Below are 21,164 nucleotides of genomic sequence, written 5' to 3'. Positions count from 1 at the left end.
CACTGGGTTCTTTAACGAGCACCTTCAAGTCTCCGCTGCCAGCATTCCTGGTGTCCACCTTAAAGTCTCCAACTTGTCTCACCCTCATCCCTGTCGGTTGGAGACCACGACCAGTCGCCCTGCACGCCCCCGCCACACAAGCTGGAGGGGGGGGCGTGATGAGACAGAGGACAGACTGTTAAGGACAACAGTACCTGAGGGATCAGACACTGAGCTGGGTTAGAACCAATGTTTTTGCTTCATGTTTGCGATGTAACAAGGACTCACCAGGATCCACAGCGACACTGAAGGGGCTCTTGGGGATGGCCACGCCTCCAAAGGTGACTTCAACAGCGTGGGGGCCGGCCTGAGTGGGGCGATAGGTGCAGCAGTAAATGCCGTCTCCTTTGTCTTCCATCATCACCTCCACACTGTTCTTGCTGCCCTGAGGGTCTGTGATCATGGCGGTCATGTCTCCTGTTCCGGCACCTTTTGAGGAGGCAGTGTTGCCATGGCAACATTTAATGTGCAATCCTTAAAACTTGGAGCGTTTTACTTTCAAAGTTCTTTGAGTTCCACATTTACAAATTACTGGTCTATGAGCCAGGAGACCATTTTTACCTGATCTATACTAAAGGGGACTCGACTACACGGAGAATCCAGCCTCAGTGCATCATGAAGAAACAGAGGCATGGTGGCTGCAGGGGTCACAGTTTAAAAAAAAAAAAAAAAAAAGCTCTAATATACTGTCCAAAACAGATTTTTTACCTCAATTCTACACCCACACACAATATCCCATAATGACACACACACCATGAAGCTCTAAATGGAGCTCGGTGCCTGTTTCTACAGCTTAACTGGAGTCCACCCGGGGTAAAGTCAATTGATTGGACATGATTTGGAAAGACACCTGTCTACATATAAGGTCCCACAGTTGACAGAGCAAAAATCAAGCGTCAAGTCAAAGGAACTGTCTGTAGACTTCAGAGACAGGATTGTCTCAAGGTACAAATACATTTCTGCTGCTTTGAAGGTCCCAAATGAGCACAGTGGCCTCTAAGTGGAAGAAGTTCAGATCCACCAGAACTCTTCCTAGAGCTGGATGCTTGTCTAAACTGAGTGATCAGGGAGAAGGACCTTAGTCAGGGAGGTGACCAACAACCTGATGGTCAGAGCTCCAGCATTCCTCTGTGGAGAGAGGAGAACCTTCCAGAAGGACAAACATCTCTGCAGCAATCCACCAATCAGACCTGTATGGTAGAGTGGCCAGATGGCAGCCCGCCTGGAGTTTGACTAAAGGCACCTGAAGGACTCTCAGACCAGGAGAAACAATATTCTCTGGTCTGATGAGACAAAGCTTGAACTCTTTGGCATGTTTGGAGGAAACCAGGCACCATCCCTACAGTGAAGCATGGTGGTGGCAGCATCATGCTGTGGGGATGTTTTTCAGCAGCAGGAACTGGGAGACTAGTCAGGATTGAGGGAAAGATTAATGCAGCAATGTACAGAGACATCATGGATGAAAACCTGCTCCAGAGAGGTCTTGACCTCAGACTGGGATGCCGGTTCATCTTTCAGCAGGACAATGACCCTAAACACAGCCAAGATACCAAAGGAATGGCTTTAGGACAACTCTGAATGTCCTTGAGTGGCCCAGCCGGAGCCCAGACCTGAATATCTCTGGAGAGATCTGAAAATGTCTGCACAGACACTCCCCATGCAACCTGATGGAGCTTGAGAGGTGCTGCAAAGAGGAATGGACCAAACTGACCAAAGATAGGTGCACCAAGCTTGAGGCATCATACTCAAGAAGACTTGCAATTGCTGCCAAAGGAGCATCAACAAAGTATTGCACAAAGGGCGTGAATACTTACGGACATGAAAAGCTTTATATTGTCATTATGGGGTGTTGTGAGTAGAATGTTGAGGGGAAAAAAAAAAATTCATTTTGGAATGATGGATATATAAATAAGCTAAGGTAGTTATAGAAGCTGCTTTATAACCCTACAGGTAACTGCATTCCCCTTAGTGCCATTAACAGGTTTACTGTAGAGAGATTGAAGGTGTTCTTATAGTACGAGGTCTATTAGAAGTATCGTACCTTTTTATTTTTCTCAAAAACTATATGGATTTGATTCATATGTTTTTACGTCAGCCAAGCTTGAACCTTTGTGCGCATGCGTGAGTTTTTCCACGCCTGTCGATTGCGTCATTCGTCTGTGAACACGCCTTGTGGAAGGAATGGTCCCGCCCCCTTGTCAGATTTTCATTGTCAGGAAATGGCGGAATGATTTGGGCTTTTTTTTTTTTCCCCAGACTTTTTTCAGAAGCTGTTAGAGACTGGCAGCTGGGAACCATTTGAAAAATTTCTGGCTTTCGGTGAAAATTTTATGGGCTTCACAGAGAATAAGGAGTGTTACTACAGCTTTAAGGACGGCTCACAATGGCGCACCGAGCTGCCATCGAGAGGCAGAAACCACCACATCATTTCTAAACGGATGGCTGTGTGAAGCTGGGACCATTGTGAGCAATTTCTCTGGTTATCACAAGAGCTGCCCAGCTCTCCACAATTTCTTATACTCACTGGGCTGGTAAGCACTGAAAGCTGAGAGGCATGTCCCAACTTGTCCTCTGGCACTCTGAAACGGAGGTGTTGCTTTGTCTCGCTCGATCAGTGAATCAGCCGTGACGCGCAAAGCCTCAGCGCGGCTTTCCATGACAAAATCTCTTGGTAAAGTGAAATCTGCCGGAAAATGGCTGATGTCCAGCTCTTGTGATAACCAGAGAAACTGCACACGACGGTCCCGGCTCCACACAGCCATCCCTTTAGAAATGATGTGTTTTCTGCCTCTCGATGGTGGCTCGGAGCACACTGCGCGCCATTGTGGGGCGTCCTTAAAGCTGTAGTAACACTCATTCTCTGTGAAGCCTGTAAAATTTTCACCGAAAGCCAGATAAATTTTTTGAATTGTTTCCAGCTGCCTGTCTAACAGTTTCTGAAAAAATTCTGATGGAAAAAAAAAAAAAAAAGCCCAAATCATTCCGCCATTTCCTTGCAATGAAACGACGAGAGGGGTGGACCAGTGCTCACTCAAAGCCTGCCCACAGGCGAATGACGCAACCGACAGGAGTGGAAAAACTCACGCATGCGCACGAAGGTTCAAGCTTGGCTGACGTAAAAACATATGAATCAAATCCATATAGTTTTTGAAAAAAAAAGTACGATACTTTTCTCAGACCTTGTACACCCCTGAGCCCCCCACATTCAAAACTCAGCCCTGAACAGAAACTCATTTCATAAAATAAAATTTTGACATACTGTAACAGCGTAAAAGGTTTCTCTTATTTTGGCCAACCTGCTGTGCAGATGCTGAAGTGGGTGGGTCTGTTGGCGACATTTCCCACAGGTTCGATTCCGGGACCTTTGACTGTGACCTTGGAGGCGTCTCCCAGCGCCTTGTCCACGTTCACCTCAAATGGACTCTTAGGAATCTGCTGGCCTGCAAACATCACCGTCACCTAGGAAACCGCAGCGACACGTCAGGCCTCATTAGCGCAGACGCAACAATGAAATAAAACATGTTTTGGAGGTTGCGCTTCTCTGTGGTGGAACTTTACTCTGTCACTGGTGGAAATTTAAGAGCTCATTAGGCTTTGACTGAGTGAGCTCCTAATTAACAGTTAACCCAACCCAATTCACATCGCAGCCAATCACCAGCCAGGAAACACCAGCTTGTGGCAGTCTGGTTTTGAAGGAGCAAAGACAAATCTGCAGATCAGCGCCCCCACCAGAACGTCCTGCTACACAAACAGTGATCTCACTCACCTTATGAGGTCCGACCACCTGCGGCACGTAGCTGACACTGTACGTCTTCTTCCCTTTGTTAAGTTCCACCTTCAGCTGAACACATTTTTACAGGTCATGTGACTGGCTGGAGAGTCAGGAATGTTCAAATTGCTCACTGAACTCTGGATCAAAGACGTACCTCCTCACGGGTGCCATCGGGCTGGTCCAGGTAGACAGTGACCTGACCCTGACCTGCACTGAACGTGTCCACTGTGAACACAGCAGGACGCAGCACGCGGTTCCCTGTGGGTTCGATACCTGCAGGGAGGAGCCACAGTATGAATGACATCAGCACATCAACATGTTCAAACAGGAGGATTTGAAGCATTTGCTGAAACCGGTTCATTAGGTTGAAGCATAATTCAACTCAAATCAGTTCTGGTTTGTTTGGGGTCCATTGTCCAGATCAACAGCGACTCACTTCCTCACATTGTCAGAGTTCTTGTTGAGCAGGAAATGGTGCGATAAGGTTAAACGCTCTAAGCGGTGGTTGGAGTACCTGCTCCGTAGGCACGGGCCTTCTTTGGGTTGAGTTTGGGTTTCAGTGGCGCTCCAGGTTTCAGTTTGGCTTTGGGGAACTGAGATAAGTAGGTCATGAGGGACTGTTCATCATCCACTAGGGTCAATGATCTCCTCCGGCGTGATCACCTGTGTGCATATAGACACCAACATAAGGAGGGGTACAAACCCCCACAAGACTCGCCAGGTGAGCCACGTGGGGGTTTGGACCTCGTGTATTCCTGCTTGCAGGTCTACTTTCAGTTTTAAGTTCTCATGACCAAAATGCAACACAACAGGGTCCAAGGACTCAAACCTGCGGGATGCCGAGCCAATCGTCAGCCAGCTGCATGGCCTCTGTGGCGTTTTCTACTGGTTTCACTGGGTCCCAGGTCTCCCAGTCTGGGCATAGACCTGTAGAAGAAAAACACCAGTTTGTGCTGCTGAGAAAGTACTGAAACACTTCACGAGTATGGACACTAAAAAACATGGCTGCTGTGCAGCATGCTGCTGTACCTGGTGCACAGCTGTCCACACAGCGCGCCGAGCGCCTTCCCGTTCCTCCAATCCTGGCTGAAGTTTGTGATCGGCATGTCTGGGACTTTGTTTTGGATCCAGCCCAGCAGGCGCTGCTTCGGTGTCTTTGACTCCATCTGACCACAAATGAAATGTATTAGACATGTTTTGTTGGAATCCCACCTCAGTCTGTGCATCCAAAACCCACTGTGTGGACACCTTCAAACGGTTTAACATCAAATAGTGGACACACCTGAAGACAGTCTGCGCAACAAAAATTACTCTCAAGTCAATTTAGTGACTCTTCATTTCTTCAAACCATTGAATTTAAGACATTAAAGCCAGTGAAACAGATTTAAGTTAAGCTTAAATTAGTTGGATTCCTCTGGAGAAACATCCTGTCCTGTTGAAATCTTTTAGGTTAAAAAAAAAAAAAAAAAATTGACAAGTTAACTCATTTCCTGACTTTGAAAAAACTGTAGCTTCGACCTGGCTCACCTCCTGCTCCTCGTCCTCCCACACTGGCATAGAGATCGAGTAGTGCAGGATCAGAGTCCAGATCAGACCCAGGATCAGTTTCAGGTTACCATCGACGATTGCTTTGGAGTCTGAAGGACATAAGCAGATCTTAGGTCAGCTTCACACGGCTGAACTGATCAATTTGATTGGCCGTTATAGATAAGTCAGTCATTTAAGAGATGGAAACAGCACAATTACTGCTGATAAACACTAGAGGGCAGTACACAGAGTGCAGGCCAGTGGCATGACCCGAAACACCCCAGTGGCCAAAACACACACTTGATGTTCCTGGGGCCTAAAGCCTGGTTCATGCAACAGGATTTTAAAATTATCTTTAGGTTCTCAAAACCTGAGACCACACATGTAAAGATAAAAAAAAAAAAAACATGCATCTAAGGTTTGGTGGTACAGTGTGTGGTGTTCAGCCACACGGTGAGGACAACACCACCATACAAGAACAGATATTCACAGCTCAGACAGGAAATCTCGTAAAATCGAGATTAAACGTGACCTCAGAGTAAACAAACGGGAGGTACTTTGTGGACTAAAAGAAAAGGTTCTTTAGAGTGGAGACAGCGCGACCACTGACTTTCTGGTGAGTCGGAACAGCTGTTTTGATTTTTTTTTGCTCCGTACGTCCGTCACCTCGCTTTCCGATTGGCTGAACATCACATTCAGCAGGCTGCCTGCTTGTTTTGGTCAGAGGACAACACACGCTGCGATATCGGGCCAAAAATAAATAAATAAAAAAATCCAACATACTGAATATCCCTGATTTGCGATCGGAGCACTCCTGACGTCCTTCCAACCAGATCAGAGTCCTCTTAACACACCACACACAGGAGGAATATCTGATAAGAGTATCTTTAGCGTCATCACAATTGTCGGAAGGGGAAGATCAGGTCCGATATCGGCCTAATTATCCTGCCGTGTGAAGCCGGCCTAGTCAGCAGATGTCTGTCATGGGCCGTGTGTTTGTCGGAGTACAGAGACATTCCCACCACCCTGGCCAGGTATCGACCCAAAGACATTTCTCACCATGACGGCATTAGTAACAAACAAGACTGCTATGAATTTTAAGTTTAGAACCTGTAACCTTGTTGGGTAATAAAACAGCTACATTTTAGGGTTAATTCTGTGTACAGTCAAAAGCCTTGAAGTTACTCAAGTCGAATAGTTACATAAAATGTCATTTGGGACACATTAATGCGTCTAAACTTTAAGTGTTCCAGATCCTCAAATTAGAGTTTAGACCTTTGGAATTCAAACTACTCGCAGTAACCAGCAGAACACATGCACAAAAGTGTGTGTGTGTTGGGAGAGGGGGGGCTAGAGCCACAACAGGCTGCAGTGGCGCAGTGCATGATGGGAAGTTGACAGTGGCTGAGCACTAAATGTGAAACGGCAGACATGAGTTCATGAGGATTTAGTTTGTGTAATGGCGTGAAGTATGGTGGTCAGTGGAGGGCGGGTCCAGACAGACTGAGACCTGTTATAAAACAGGTGATTGGCTAAAAACACTCTGCTCCATGAGGTGCATGAAAACTCATACCTGATCCAGGACCAAGCACATCACACCCAGCGGGTGAGGTTACAACAGTTACATAAACTATCTAAATCCATGTCCACCCTCGGTGGCGGGGCCAGGAAATGAGTCATGTGATGTCACACTGCAGACTAACTATGGGGTAACATCTGAAATCAGCTTCAGGTGGAGCCCACCATGATCCAGAAGGACGGGTTGTGACACCACCTCTGACCTTTAAACCTCTACCTCAGGTCAGATTTGAGGCACCATTTCCCCAGTTACATAGTTCCACACCGCTAACCTTTCCTAATCATGCACAGCGTCCGGTCCCTGGTGGCAAGTGTTCATTGCTTCCATTTGGTAGATTGGCATCGTGCTGAAAGTAAAAAAGAAAGGATTTCTGTCTCTGGATAAAGTGCGATTGTTCAGAGTTCCACATTCTGCCAGGAAAAAAAAAAAAAAAAAAGGTACTTCAGGTCACTCGGCAGGATCTAGTTCCAGCTGCTCAGCAGCCAGAGCTGCCTGGTTGCACACTCTGAAGGTTCAGAGCCCGTAAAGAGTCACCTTGATGCAGAGTTAATTCTCATGGAGAGATCGACTCTGCGGCTCCGAGATGTCTGACAGTGTGCTGGTCCAGGTCCACATACAGGTACTACGAGCACCGTGCAGAACCTGACTTCTTCCAGTAAACAGACGTTGTCATATCTTCCAGCTTCCACCTCGTTTAAACAGCTCGGGGTCAGTCCCGACCTCAGACTGCTCTGAGCCCTCGTGGAGCAGAGGGCGTCTGGGTTTCCAACCATCACCAGACGTGTCTCTGCATGTTGACCTCTTTGATGTTCATGTCTCTGGTCCTCAGCCTTGTAATCCAGGGACTCCTAAGAAGAGCTTCCTGCCTGATTGTGAGACTTTGGCTCCAGTGATGACTAGTTGTCTTTGGTACCCCGGGTCTGAGGGATCCCCGTGTGCTGCTAAACTTATTTTGAGAGACTGAGGATCACGTTCACTGAGGGACTCTGATGACATTTTGTCCAGATGGTGTGTTTCTCTGGTTATGATCCACATTGCAAGTGCTGGAGGTCAAGGTCATGCCCTCATTTTACCTGGCTGCAGCTGGTAGATTGTTTGACCCACTGGTTTTGGTCAGGCAGGACTTGGTGGTGTCCTGTATTCTGGTGGATTCGGTGAGGTCTGGACCAGCAAGTGCCCCCTGAGTTTACAGTTTTTTGGATCAGTCCATGAGCCAAGCAGGTTCTTTACCACTTAATCCAACCTCAGTGTACCATGAGGTGACCTATATGAGAGTGTATGGAGGCCATCCAGGGTGGCAGCTCTAGGTTGAGGTCAGGTTGAGGTTAATATTTGAAGTTACTCCAATTTTGGTCAAAAGTGATGCAAATTATTAGTTGATAGGATTAATAAATTGAGTAGTTTTGACTGTGTTGAATGTTTGGTCTCCAAAGTAAAAGGTTAAACTCAACATGTTACCCTGATGGCACAATGATTTATTCAAATAATTTGCTTCACTTTTGGCTAAAGTTGGAGCAGCTTTAACTTTTGACCCCTGTACAAAATTGACACCCATTTTCACTGTTTTAACCTTCACTCATTCCAATGACGCCTTTTTTGGAGACAGACTGCCTCTTACACTTTAACATGATTCAAGCATTTTCAAGTTGTTGGCAACTCTTCGCTACCCGGGTACAGCTGCCATCCTGGATGGCCACCATACATCTGTGTGGGTCAAGGTGCAATGAGGCTGGATTGTAAGTGTTTGGTCCCCTAAAGTGGACCTGATTAGGTCAGAATCATTTCCAGGCTCACAGACTAACAGCCTCAGTTTAATTTTTTTTTCTTCCCCCCCCCCCCCCCCCCCCCCCCATCAGTCACTGTGTTGCTGATTCAGAGGATTTGAATCCAGGTCAGCTGAGGTGACACTGAGAACCTGCTCTCAGAGTTCGGCACCAGGAACACCACGAGTCGGCTCGCAGATAAGAGTTTAACTAATGTCTGATTTTGTTATGTAGAAGACCTTCCTACAGTAGGTCAGAGGTTTTAAAGAGCTGAGACAGAGGGGAGAGACACCCCCGCCCCCCACACGGAATTTAACCTCTGACCCCTGCAGCACTTTCACACCCACTCAAAGCTCAGCTAAGGTCCCCGCCCCCACCCTGCACGGGCTTCCGACCTGCAGCACAAGTGTGTTGACCCGTTACCATGGAGACGACATGGATGTGAGGTCGAGGTATTATACGAGGAGGTGCATAGTGAGACCCAGTGAGATAAATGCTGTCTGTGGACCTGACATTCATCAGGTTGGAACAAAAGGCCCTCCTGTCTGTTATCAGCGTGCCACGCCCACAAGACGTTACTCAACCTGCACACAGCGGCGCAGCCCAAAGCAACGAGCGCAGGTCAGCGTGACTGCACCAGGCGTTCGCTGCCCACAAAAGCTTCCCTTAGACGAGCGCACCATGAACTTTAAAGTTCAGAGGTTCATGGAGAACTTTGGTGCAGAAGATCGAGGAGAAAAGTTCTTGTGTCAAATCACTGACAGACGCAAGAAGAAACAGATCAGCGTCTCCATTTGAGGCCCAGAACGTTCCTTTCTAGAGTAATGAGCCACACCTCGTCTCCAGGTGAGACGACAGGAGCTCTGCCCCCTGAGGAGCGTTTTGTGTCCTACTTTATCCTGATGTTACCACCTCACACTGTTTCTTAACTGAACAGCAGACGCCTCGAGGCGTAGGCGTGATGTCAGCCAACAGCCACGCCCACAAGCCTTCAGCTCGACCCAGCTGAAGATGTGGCCCCCGATGGGATCACCAGAGTGGGCGGAGCTTGAAGCACATTGTTCAAGGGGCCCATAGCAACCGTTTGCATTTGTTGAGCTTTGACCTCCCCTGCGTCAACCTCTGTGCACAGAGTCTGTAAGCAGCAACAGAAACCCGACAATCTTCCTGCTGCAGAGTGTTGTCGGTTTGATGCCAACTGATATTTTGATTGATGGACGCAAGTATTCAGAGTTTGTGTAGTTCTGCCTACTTTAAAAAAAAAAAAAAAGTCTTGTTCAGACTTTCAGCTTATCTGGTTTAATGTGCCAGGGACTCAGACCAAGTTTGTTTTTAGGTTTCTGGATCCCTGAGGGTGAACAAAGCTGTCCCTTAGGATTACAGCCACTTTTATATACAAACACCATTTCAGAGCCCATATGTAGTGTGGCAGACTAAATAAGTGTTTAACTTGACGGACTCCAGAAACACACCGTATGTCTAAGTCTACCTGGACTGAAGTCTGAACAGCATGTGCTGTTACTTATGACTTAAATTACCAACCTAAACATGATTAAACAAATGTGCAAAGAACATATCTGATGTTACCTGATGCAGACTGACTCACTGTTGGAAACATGGCGTTTCATTTTGAGGTTTTGTACACCAACTTATGCTAGAAAATCACCCAACAAGAACCTGCAGGATCATCTGGAGGTGGAGCTACTGCATCTGATCATCAACTCTGGTTTTGACAGATTCCACAACTGATGTCAGCCAACAGCCACGCCCACAACTGTGACATCACCCCCCCCCCCACCCACCATTTGTCACTTCTTTAAACTCAAACCCACAGCTGCAGTTTGGTGGCGCTAGAGAGCCAACCTGCTAATTCAAAGCAGTTGTAGAAATGCCAGAGAGTTCCTGTAGAGTGACCACTGATGACATCACTGCACCACTGACAAGTCACACAGCAGAGACGGAGAAAGAGAAGCCCACCAGAACCCAACCTCCAGTCCGAGTTGGTCGTGATGGTTGAACATGAGACCATTTCCCCTCTAATCAGGAGGGGCAGAGCGAGATGTGCAGCTAATGCTCAAACATGAAAGTGAACAAACCAGAAAATATGGCACCACTGAGTAAACCTCAGCCACCAGAGCAAAGAGAAACTGATCTGGTCCTTAAAAATCAGTTTGCGGTCCACATCTCCATCTAAAGTCTACAAACTGCTATGAGTGAGGTCACAAAGGTCAACAAGTCTGGAGGCTTCTGTCCAAGAAAAACACCAAGCCAAAAAACGACAACCAGAAGAGAGAAACCAGCACACTGCTCCTGTCATTAGCACATCTGGAATGACGTCCACACACACACGGCAGCATTTAGCTGAGCGTGACCTCACCACGCGCTCTCGGGCTATGATGTCATCATGGCCAGATCTGGTGTGCGTTAGAAGGAAAAACAAGAGCGGAACAAAAGATGCAGAGGAAGTGAACAAAGTCACAAATAAACGACTTGTTCATGAGAACACATTTAATTCAAAAGGTTGTGATCTGAATGAATTTTAACAGTGTCTCCAGTTACAGTGATGCAGAACACCAACGGATCAGCTCAGGTTCTGCATTAATCCCCAGAGGACGACGAGTCGGATCAGCGCTGATGTCTCCCAGAGTTTGTATCGTCTGTATTTACGCAATGAGCAGCGAAGCCGAAAATGACTTTCTAGTCTGACAAGACAAACAGTCGAGAGCTTCAGATGTTTGTAGCGGAGCCAGACTGCAGGAGAGCAACCGCCAGAATCCACCACAACAATCCCTCCCCCCAGACAAAACCCAAACCCGGCCCGGGATCAGAGAACCCCCCCCCCCGCCCACAGTAGCCTCACGACACCGCGGCTGGTGATTTGAGACGTTTCATCATAACCTTTTCTATAATTTGGTTTTTTTAATGCACCGACAAACGTCCTACTAACAGAACAGGAAGGCAGAATCACAACACGCTGCGATAATGAAGCAGGCGCACTACAGCCGCCATGTCAGCTACAAATGACAGTTGGTGCTTTGATGGGCGTTGCGGCCAGCTCATTGTTTTTGTGTTAATGGACATCAAGTAACCAACAGTCACCAAGTTTTTCCTTCATGTCTGACCAAAACCAAAGTTTGCTTGATTTCCTTCAGTGTCATTCCTATATTGCTAGTAGCATGCCAACATGGCCATGTAACGCTAGTATGTCAGAGTGGAGAACGCTGAAAAACATTTTTGGCCAGGCAAAAAAGGTAAAGATACACTGTTCAGTTCAGAGTGGTCATTAAAAAAAAAAAAAACCGTATCTTACTGCAAGATGTCTTCAGAAAAACAGCACTAAAATTTTGGACCAGTCCAAAACTGATTTGTGACCCTAAAAGCTGTTCGCAAACAGTCATGCAACATTTATGAGGAAAAAAACAAAAACACATCTGGTGCATTTTGGCCCCGCCCAGCTGCCAGCAAAGTGACTTGTCCCATTTCTCTGCAGAGCGTCTACACGTCAGGTCATCTCTTTGCTAGTGTGCCTGTAGGGTGATGGGTCTCTGCCCACACCAAGTCCTCGTCTAAACCATCAGGTGGGACAGATGATCTCGCCCACCCATCACGTTCTACTAGTTACCAGCACAGGAACAAAACTACTTCCTGTCTCGGAGTTTGGATTTCAGATGATTGTTAGAGAAACCAGCATGCTGCTGCAGCATGTAATTTTACATGCATGTTCTCTCATTTCCCTTCTGCAGCAACATACTGAAACTAAAGTATGGCTGAAAATTCATATAAAAAAAATTAACAGGAGACTGAGAGTTTGGCTCAGGTTTAACCAGCAGATTCATCCGGTCCCACACCAGATGCTTTTCCTGAGCAAGTGATTAAATCAACAACCATTTGAACAGATTCAGTGTTTATTTTTTTAAAAATCTTCTGGCGGTAAACAGATGTGGACAAAGACAGTTGAAGGCATCATTTGCCTTTGCGATGCAGTAATCAATACTTGACATTATGACTAAACAAGTCATCAATTAAGATCATCAACAGATTGCAACCCAACTCCAGACTTATGAAGAATGAGCCAAGGTGGTATCAAACCAGCAACCTTCTCTTCAGTGTGGTAACCATAGAAACTGCTTACAGACCACGTTTACCAGCTGCTGGATAAAGAAGTGAAACAATTAGCACCTTTGTATTGGGCGTGTTTAAAGCGCGGATCTTCAGCAGAGTGCAAGTTGCCCCGCGTGGTGCAAACATTAGCCAAAAGGTTGGATCCTCCAAGCTAACGGGTCAACATCCGAGCTTTTTACTAGCAAAAGTGTCAACGTGCACAGGATGCTTCAGATCGTCACAGACACGAGTTTGTACTGATGTACTCCCCCCCCCGCTGGCTGCATCACAGAACTGACGCATGCGCATTGTGTCAAGTCCCGCCATGTGCAGTCTGACCCATGCACGTGGTGCGTCTGAAGCTGCCCAACAGTTCTGTGATCCATCTGCAGCACTTGGACTAAATAATGATGTGGTTACGGTTTGGTCGAGCCGCAGTAGCAGCAAGTCATAAAAGTAACGAGAGGAAAAAAAAAAAAAAAAAAGAGCAGTAGCGCTCATAAACAAATGTCCTCCTGGTGCAGTCCAGAAACCGCAGGAAACCCGCCAAGTGGGCTTTTCCTGCACGAGTCCAAGGCACTCAGACAGCACGCCCACACACACCGAGTCCCGTTTCCTAAAAATGAGTTTTATGATCGTTCCATTTAACAAATGATTGAGACAAACGTTTCATATTTACAGTAAACAAAAAATAAAAACCCACACAGCATCTCAAAGTTCCACAAACATGCAGTTTCAGACATTCGATCCAATAATTCAGACAAGAACACAAGTCATCCTGGGGTCTGCTTGGACCCCCAGGTGGACAGATTAGGAGCAAACTAGAGACATCCAATTCAGATACTGAAAACTTCAAACCTGGATTAGACGTTTAAAAGCAGCTTCACAGTTTAAAGACATTTGAACCTGTAAATCAATAAGAGTAAAGTTAGTCCAGAGCCCACGAGAACACCTTCAAATGTCTTGTTCTGGCCACAACGACAGTTTACCGTCTCATTTTTCAAAATCAATAGTTTCACATGAATTCAAACTGACCAGTTACATTAATCACTGGATTAGCAAGAACTGTTTTTTTTTTTTTTTTTTTTTTTTACATCTGAAGTTAAAGATGAGTTTAATAAACTCAATTAAACTGGAACTTCAGCAGCAAACATTTGTTCTGATGACATTTTGTCACGATATTTACTCTGAGAAACAACCAGGAGCTAATGGAACTGAAGAGTACCAGGACACGCCCTGCGCCACCGCCGATGACCTCTGACCTGTATTCAGATACATGTTTGAGTTTCAGCCACCAAGTAGGAACACGTTTCCCCTCACAGCACCTGAACACACACAACCCAAACCAGCTCAGGGTCATAAGTTTTATGTGAAGCCAACTCCACCCCGTTATCTATGGAGTTTACTACAACAACCAGTGGAACGTGTCCCACAGCGGGACACCGTCTCTACATGTCCACACTTTAGATAAAAAAAAAAAACAAAAATGTCTGATCGGAAACAAACTATTGAACCGCCTGAACCACTGGCCATAAGTCACAGCTAACTCCAGAGACACGCCCACTCTGCTGGCAGCAGCGAGGTCGTACAGCTGGCAAGATGCCACCTTACACTGCAAACACGTTTGTGTGGCGGAAGTTTTAATACTTGAAGCACTGACTCGTGCACGGCGACGCCTGAATCCAAATCAACAGTGACAGCGTCCTGTCAGCACCTCTGCGGTCACGCCTGCTCTCGTACACTCACTTCCTGTGCATGTGACTTTTTTTTTTTTTACTATAAAGGAGTCCAGTTCTCAGTAAACCTTTGTTTTCCTCCTCCCATCCAGATGATTTCTGAACAACACTGAAGTCCGATTCTGGAAAAAAAATAAAGTCAGTTTCACCCTGATTTGGACCAAATCTGGTAGAGGTCCAGAAGTATTCAATCATCTGTTGCTTAGCAACAAATTAACAGTTTAAAAAAAAATAATTTGGAACCAGTTCAGAAGCTGATGTGACCTGCTCAGATTCTACTAAACTCCCACAATCCTGTTTGTCCATGTGAACAGTTAGAGATTCAGAGTTTGAGGAAAACTTTAGACACCAAACTTGCTCAAATAATTCTAAGAGCACAACCTTACCTCGAGTTCAGCATTTAACTGATCACATGACTCCGACCTTGTTCCAACAGAGTCGGTCCAAATCTGAAGCCGCCATCATGGGAACACAAGTTCCCTCAGAAAGCAGACTGGCACTGAGTGCTGACCTGAGCCAGCACTCACATCACCCCCCCCCCCCCCCGCAGCAGTCAAACTGTCACTTTAATACAGTTTGGATTTTCTAACTGGGGGCAGGTTTTTTTTTAAACTACTAAAAAAAGAATGATTTGTTGATGTCACAACTACAACAGATCAGAGAGTTAAAGACCCCCCCCCCCCCCCCTCATTTTATTGATCAAAAGACTGTTTTCATTCAGTCATTTGTCTGCAGGAACCGCGGACGGACCAAAGAGATGAGTGCACAAAGTCACATGACCACACACACACACTCAAGCACATGGTGAGCGGAGGGTCAAGTAGAAATAAAGAGATTTATAGAGATCAGACCTACTACAAGAGACAGATGTCAAATGTTGAGAAATGGCATCAAGATTGACATTACTGTACAGAAAATCACTAAAAAAGGCATTTATGTTTTTAAATCCACTAAATACTTCAGACATTCATTTGTCATTTATGAGGATTAAACCAACAAACACCTGCAGATGTCACTTTTGTCCCCCCCCCAGAGAAACTTAAAGAATCTTAATTTCTGCTTTATGGGATTTGAAATTATAACTGGCCTATATTTTTAGATCAGATAAGTGGACTGATTAGAAGGATCCTATATTTTTTGATAAACCAGAAACGGTCATAAGTCTTATTTATTTTCAGGCCATAACTTTGTTCTTGCTGCCAGGAAACCATTCAAAAACAACCTTCAAAGAATTTTCTGATGCAACACCCGTGAAAAGACACTGAAGCGAACCTTAAAATGCACAACGCATCGAAAACTGGAGACAAAAAAAAGACAAAGATAAATGAAAAAACAAGAGACAAACATGTTCTGTAACTAAGTCTTAAACTCAGTTAGACATTTAAATAAGGTAACATGAAAAAGCAAACCTGCACGGGATGACTGATGACATCTGATCAAAATAAAATAGTCTGCAGTTTAGTAATGACAGTCTTTTCACTCTGCTGTGTTTTTTTCCCTTTAAGTGTGTAAATTAACACAAGACAAGCAGCTTTCCAAACTCATTTCTGAGCACAGAAAATCTGCAGCCCTGGAAGCACAAATCATATCAAATATAACAAACATCATCGCTATTCAAGATGAATAATCTGACAAGTAGATAATTTTAACAACATGAGTGAGGTTACATTATTTGGGGTAGAAAAAAGAAACTACAAAAACTAGATTATGACCCACTAGGTCAGGTCTCGTTAGATTAGGTCTCTGAGGAGCTGAACTACTGAAGAATCCTGCAGCACAGGATGGAGACAGAAGGAGTCCGATGAGGAACATCAGAATCCTGATAAACAGACCCGTGAGGGCTTAAAACAAGCAGTTATCACTGTGGACTCTGAGGGAGGATCAGAGCCGACGTCCTCCCAGAGACTATCTCCAAGGTGTTGGGGTACGTCGGAGTTCAGCAGCTGATCAACCGCTGGAATAAAGTCACTGTTCTCTGAACCCAACACAGTTCAGTTTCAAGCCAGAACTCAACAGAAACTTATTTTGTTGAACAGCTGAAAGTCTCCTAGATGAGGAGTGGGTGGAGCTACACTTGTAGATTGAAACGGGCGCCTGTTGCTGTTTATTGTACAAATGTCAAAGTTATCAAATTAGTCTCAAAACTACTGATTTTGTGGTGTCATGTGACCAGACCTCACTGCTTAAGAATTAAAGGAAACTTTTCACTCAAGTTGCTTGATTGGTGTACCACAGGGCTCAGCTTTAGGTCCACTTTTTAAGTCTGAGCTTCTCTCCATTTGTCCTGAAGTTGAAATTCAGCTGTATGCCGCCGACAGCCTGCTACATAATGACTAGACAGCTGACTGCATCGCTTCACAGCAGATCTGGACAAAGCTGCTGATTGGAGGACATGTTGGACATCAGTAAATGGAGCTGCTCACCTCCAGAAATAATTGGCCTGACATTACAGGACATTCAGATACAAGTTTAGCCTTTAGACACAAAGGCTTGAAGAGCCATTTAAGTGCAACTTTGCTCATCTTACTACAAAGAATTAAATTAAGCTGTTCATGCACACAATGATGTCACTGTTCATACCGAGACAACCTGCTCTCACACCAACAGCAATTATATATCAATTTTCTTAGATGTTTTTAAATTGACATTTCATAAAATTGGACTTTAAATCATTTAATTTTGCTGTATATTTACATTGGCGTCTGGCCAGACTATGAAGAAATGAGCATTTACTCATTTCTGGTGTAACAAGTTTTAGAAATTGTTCCTATCTGAAGGAGATCCAGGATTTTGTAAGTGGGGGGGGCAGGTGTTGATTTGCAAACAAGTAGAAATTTGAGTTTGGCAAAGGCTATACGCCCAACTGTTGGGCAAATAAGTCATACAATGAACATTACATGCACAACCGTTGGGCAGATAAATGTCTCATCTTATTTGCCCAACTGTGATCGTGTATTTGACACATTTTGTGCATCTAAACTATGTTTTTACACCACTTTAAGGCTCTATTGTGGCATATGTTTGACATTTAATGGCACCATGTTTAATTACTGTGAAACCACCACAATGGATGAAAACAGACCAACTTCATAAGTATTTTGAACGGAAGCCTGTTAATGACGACGAAACAGTTTTTGAACAAAATGCTGCTTATTGCCTGTAAAATGGTGTTAGTTTGACACTGTTCCCTGTGTGTGATGAGCCAGACAGAACCGCTTTAGATCACAGCCCCTCTGTTGAAACTGGAAGTGAGCTTACAAGCGTGCTCATTGGTCAGTTGTGGTTGGGCGTATATGCTGGCAAATTTACTTTATTGACCCAACGGTTGGGCGTATAGCCACTGAGTTTAAGTGCCAGTTCCTGCATATTTTACCACAAAAGACAATAGAGAAAAGAAACTTCATAACCTGTTTTTTATCATTTGAACCTGCACAACCGTTAATGTGATGCAGTGACGTTCTGGCGGTTGGTGAAGTCAGACTTTACTCATGTGACGTACCTTTGTTGTGATTTGGTGCTTCATAAATAAAGTTGAAATATGGACAGCATTTATTTATATTGTGCTTTTCCAGCTGCATCAGATGCTTAAAATGCTTTACAATAATGCCTCACATTCACACAGACGCACTGATGCCGGGCGCTCACTACACACTGGGAGCTACTAAGGGATTAAGGATCTCTCCCAAGGGCCCTTAAGTGATTTTCTGTCAGGCTGGGATTTGAACCGAGGATCCTGCCATCACCTCCCCAATATGTAACGGAACATTTGAAATGTCTGGCTAAAAAAAATGAATGCCTTTATTTGAATCAATGTGTCACCTGATACTGACTAGAAGGTTCACATTCAACAGGGACTTATTTTTTTGGTCCATGAAAGGGGGGGGGGGGGAGGAGCCATCTCTCCACCCATATATATATATTTTAACTGCAATTTTTTTTTTTTTTTTTTTTTTTTTAAATACACCAAACAAGATGCTGCCACAAGTCAGAAATCTGGAATTCTTTATGGAATTAAATTACAAATGAAAACTAAAATGAGGTTTGACTTTTCATACAGGAGAGCAGAATTTCACAAAATGATTTTAAATGACATTCCAGAAATTAAAGAAAAAAAAAAACAGACACCGAATGAACTTAAAAAAAACAAACACCTTAAAGATTTATGACAAGTTACAATTTTATCCACAATAAGATTAAATAATCCAACAAACTTATCAGAATTCAGTTTGTTCTCACAGCTATATAAGAAATTATAGCTTTCGAGTCACACGTGGCCGAAAAATCAGTTAAAAAAACACCTGGAGAATAAATTTGTAAGATTGTGTCCACCATTTTCACTTTTAAACTTAAATTCGTAATTGTTTTTTAATTAAACCCACAACAGTGGGTTTGAATTAACGAAACAAACAAGCGTGTTTAACGAGGTAAATAAAAATATAAAACTTTAAAATTTGCACTTTTTCCGTTTCAGAAATTTTAAGTAGTTTCCCACAAACAGCGGAGAATTATTAAAGACGTTTCTGTAGGAAATACGAGCCAACACGGATGATATTAAGAATCATTTAGATAGTCACAATTTAAGTTCTGACGGTTCTAAATGACGAGCAACGAAATGCAAAAGTAGCTTTTTCCTTGATGGAAACCCGCTGCATTTATCTCGACATGAAGCCGTGAGAGCTGTAAACGGGAGGAAAAATGGACGAATTAAACGTCAAGTTTACTAAAACCTGCAAAGCTGCATTTGCACCATGTGAAAAATCATTCATTAAACAGACAAGATTCCCGAATGACGCATATTCCCACCGCACACCTTCACCTGAACTCACCCAGCCAGGTGAGCGCGAGCGGCGCAGAATCGCTTAAAAACCAAAATTCTGCAGCTTTGTTATCGATCTATAAGCCGAGTTGTTAGAACACATTCACCCGACTCACACATCCTTAACAATAACGCAGTTGCTAATAATTCACAGTAAATCTCTTAAGTTTTTAAATTATGCGATTGTTCAAGCAAATCCGGGCTCGTCCCCAGACGACGCAGTCCAGCCGACGCAGAACCGTCAACAAACAGCGTTTATCAAACTTTAACTGCTCTTAAAAATGCGCCCAGAAATGATTAACTATTAGAGATAATCGTGAGAACAAACAAAAGTTCTTTAACTCGACTTATCCTGGACTCGCACCGAAAACCAGCCACACAGAGAGACTCGAACAGCTGCTTAAAACTTTAAAAAGTTCATAATAAAAATTTGATAAACTGCGATGAAACCACCTGCCGAATTAAAGGCCACATCCACGAGATATAAAGTCCGCATTTGACAGTTTTCTCAGAGACATTCGCACCAGAAAACAAGAGCTAAAACATTAAAGTGTTAAAGTCTTTAAGGTAGTCCGCCTCCACCGCAAAGTGATTAAAGAAAATTAGACAAAGTGGGTTAAACGCCCTCAAAGCTGGGCCTCGGGCCTGGCGTGGACGCACACGGCCCCGCCATGGACTCCGGGCTCGGACTCACCTATGGAGACCAGTTTTATGTTCTCCTTTTCCAGGAACTCCAGAGCCACAGAGACGTTCTCCAGCTTCATCTGGCCGAAGTTGGGCCTCGGGTGGTACTTTCGGTACATTTCTTGTGGCTCAGGACCTCCAGCAGGGCGATGAGTCGCAGCCCGTCGCCCAGGTCCAGCTGCAGGTCCCCGATCCGCTTGTTGACGCACTTCAGGTGCTCGTTGACCCAGCGGGTGAAGGTGTTCTGCTGGATCTTCTTCCACGGCGCGTCGTCACCCAGGTCCTTCTCTGTGGCCGGCATCCTGCACGGTTCTGGGTCTCGCTGCACAGGTTCGGACCCCGGTTCTGGCTCACGATGACAAAAGAAAGAACAAAAAAAAAATTGCGGCTCGTGTCTTCGAGTCCCGCCGTCGATCTTCGGCTCGAGTCTGGATCTGGTTTGGAGTCCTGAAGCGTTCAGGAGCGACTTTGTAGGGTCGGACGGACCAGCCATCTTTTTTTTTTTTTTTGGCAGGAAACTTTATTGAACCTGGGATCACGTGACCACCAATGATTGTTTTCAGCTGTTTTAAAAAATAATTAAAAACACCTGAAAAGATTTCAGTGAAGTTTGTTGGAAAGGTCAACATGGGGTCAATGTTGAGCTGAAAGTTAAGATTTTTCTGAAGTTTATATAGTTGTTATACAGAAGTTGATACATTTCATCATGTTTATTAACTTGCAGCATGTTGGATCTCAGAAACTCAAACTCAGAAACTCAGAAACCCAGAATCTCAAGGTGTCATGGGACAGACTTTATGTAGGAGCCTGGTCCAGATCCAGCTGTTGCTGTGACCCCAGGTCTGTGTGGCTCCGGGTCTCTGAGGCTCCGGGTCTGTGTGAATCCAGGTTTCTGAGACTCCTGGTCTGTGTGTGTCTGGGTCTCTGAGGCTCCGGGTCTTTGTGGATCAGAGTCTCTGAGGCCTTGGGTCTGTGTGGATCCGGGTCTCTGAGTTCCGGGTCTGTCGGATCCGGGTCTCTGAGGCTCCTGGTCTGTGTCTGTCTGGGTCTCTGAGGTCTGTGGCTCTGAGGCCTGTTGGCTCTGGGTCTCCGAGGCTCCGGGTCTGTGTGAATCCAGGTCTCTGAGATTCCTGGTCTGTGTGGATCC

General features: G+C 45.0%; 1 pseudogene; it reads right to left on the bottom strand.

Moving 5' to 3' along the window:
- The window catches only part of LOC117505759, a 63,168-nt pseudogene extending 42,694 nt beyond the window's left edge, over window positions 1-20,474 (bottom strand).
- Between the last annotated feature and the right edge of the window lie 690 nt (window positions 20,475-21,164).

This window comes from Thalassophryne amazonica, chromosome 3 (assembly GCF_902500255.1).
Source record: "Thalassophryne amazonica chromosome 3, fThaAma1.1, whole genome shotgun sequence".
Classification (NCBI taxonomy): Eukaryota; Metazoa; Chordata; class Actinopteri; order Batrachoidiformes; family Batrachoididae; genus Thalassophryne; species Thalassophryne amazonica.
The sequence above is the reverse complement of the archived record's forward strand: the minus strand, read 5'-3'. Positions and strand labels throughout refer to the sequence as shown.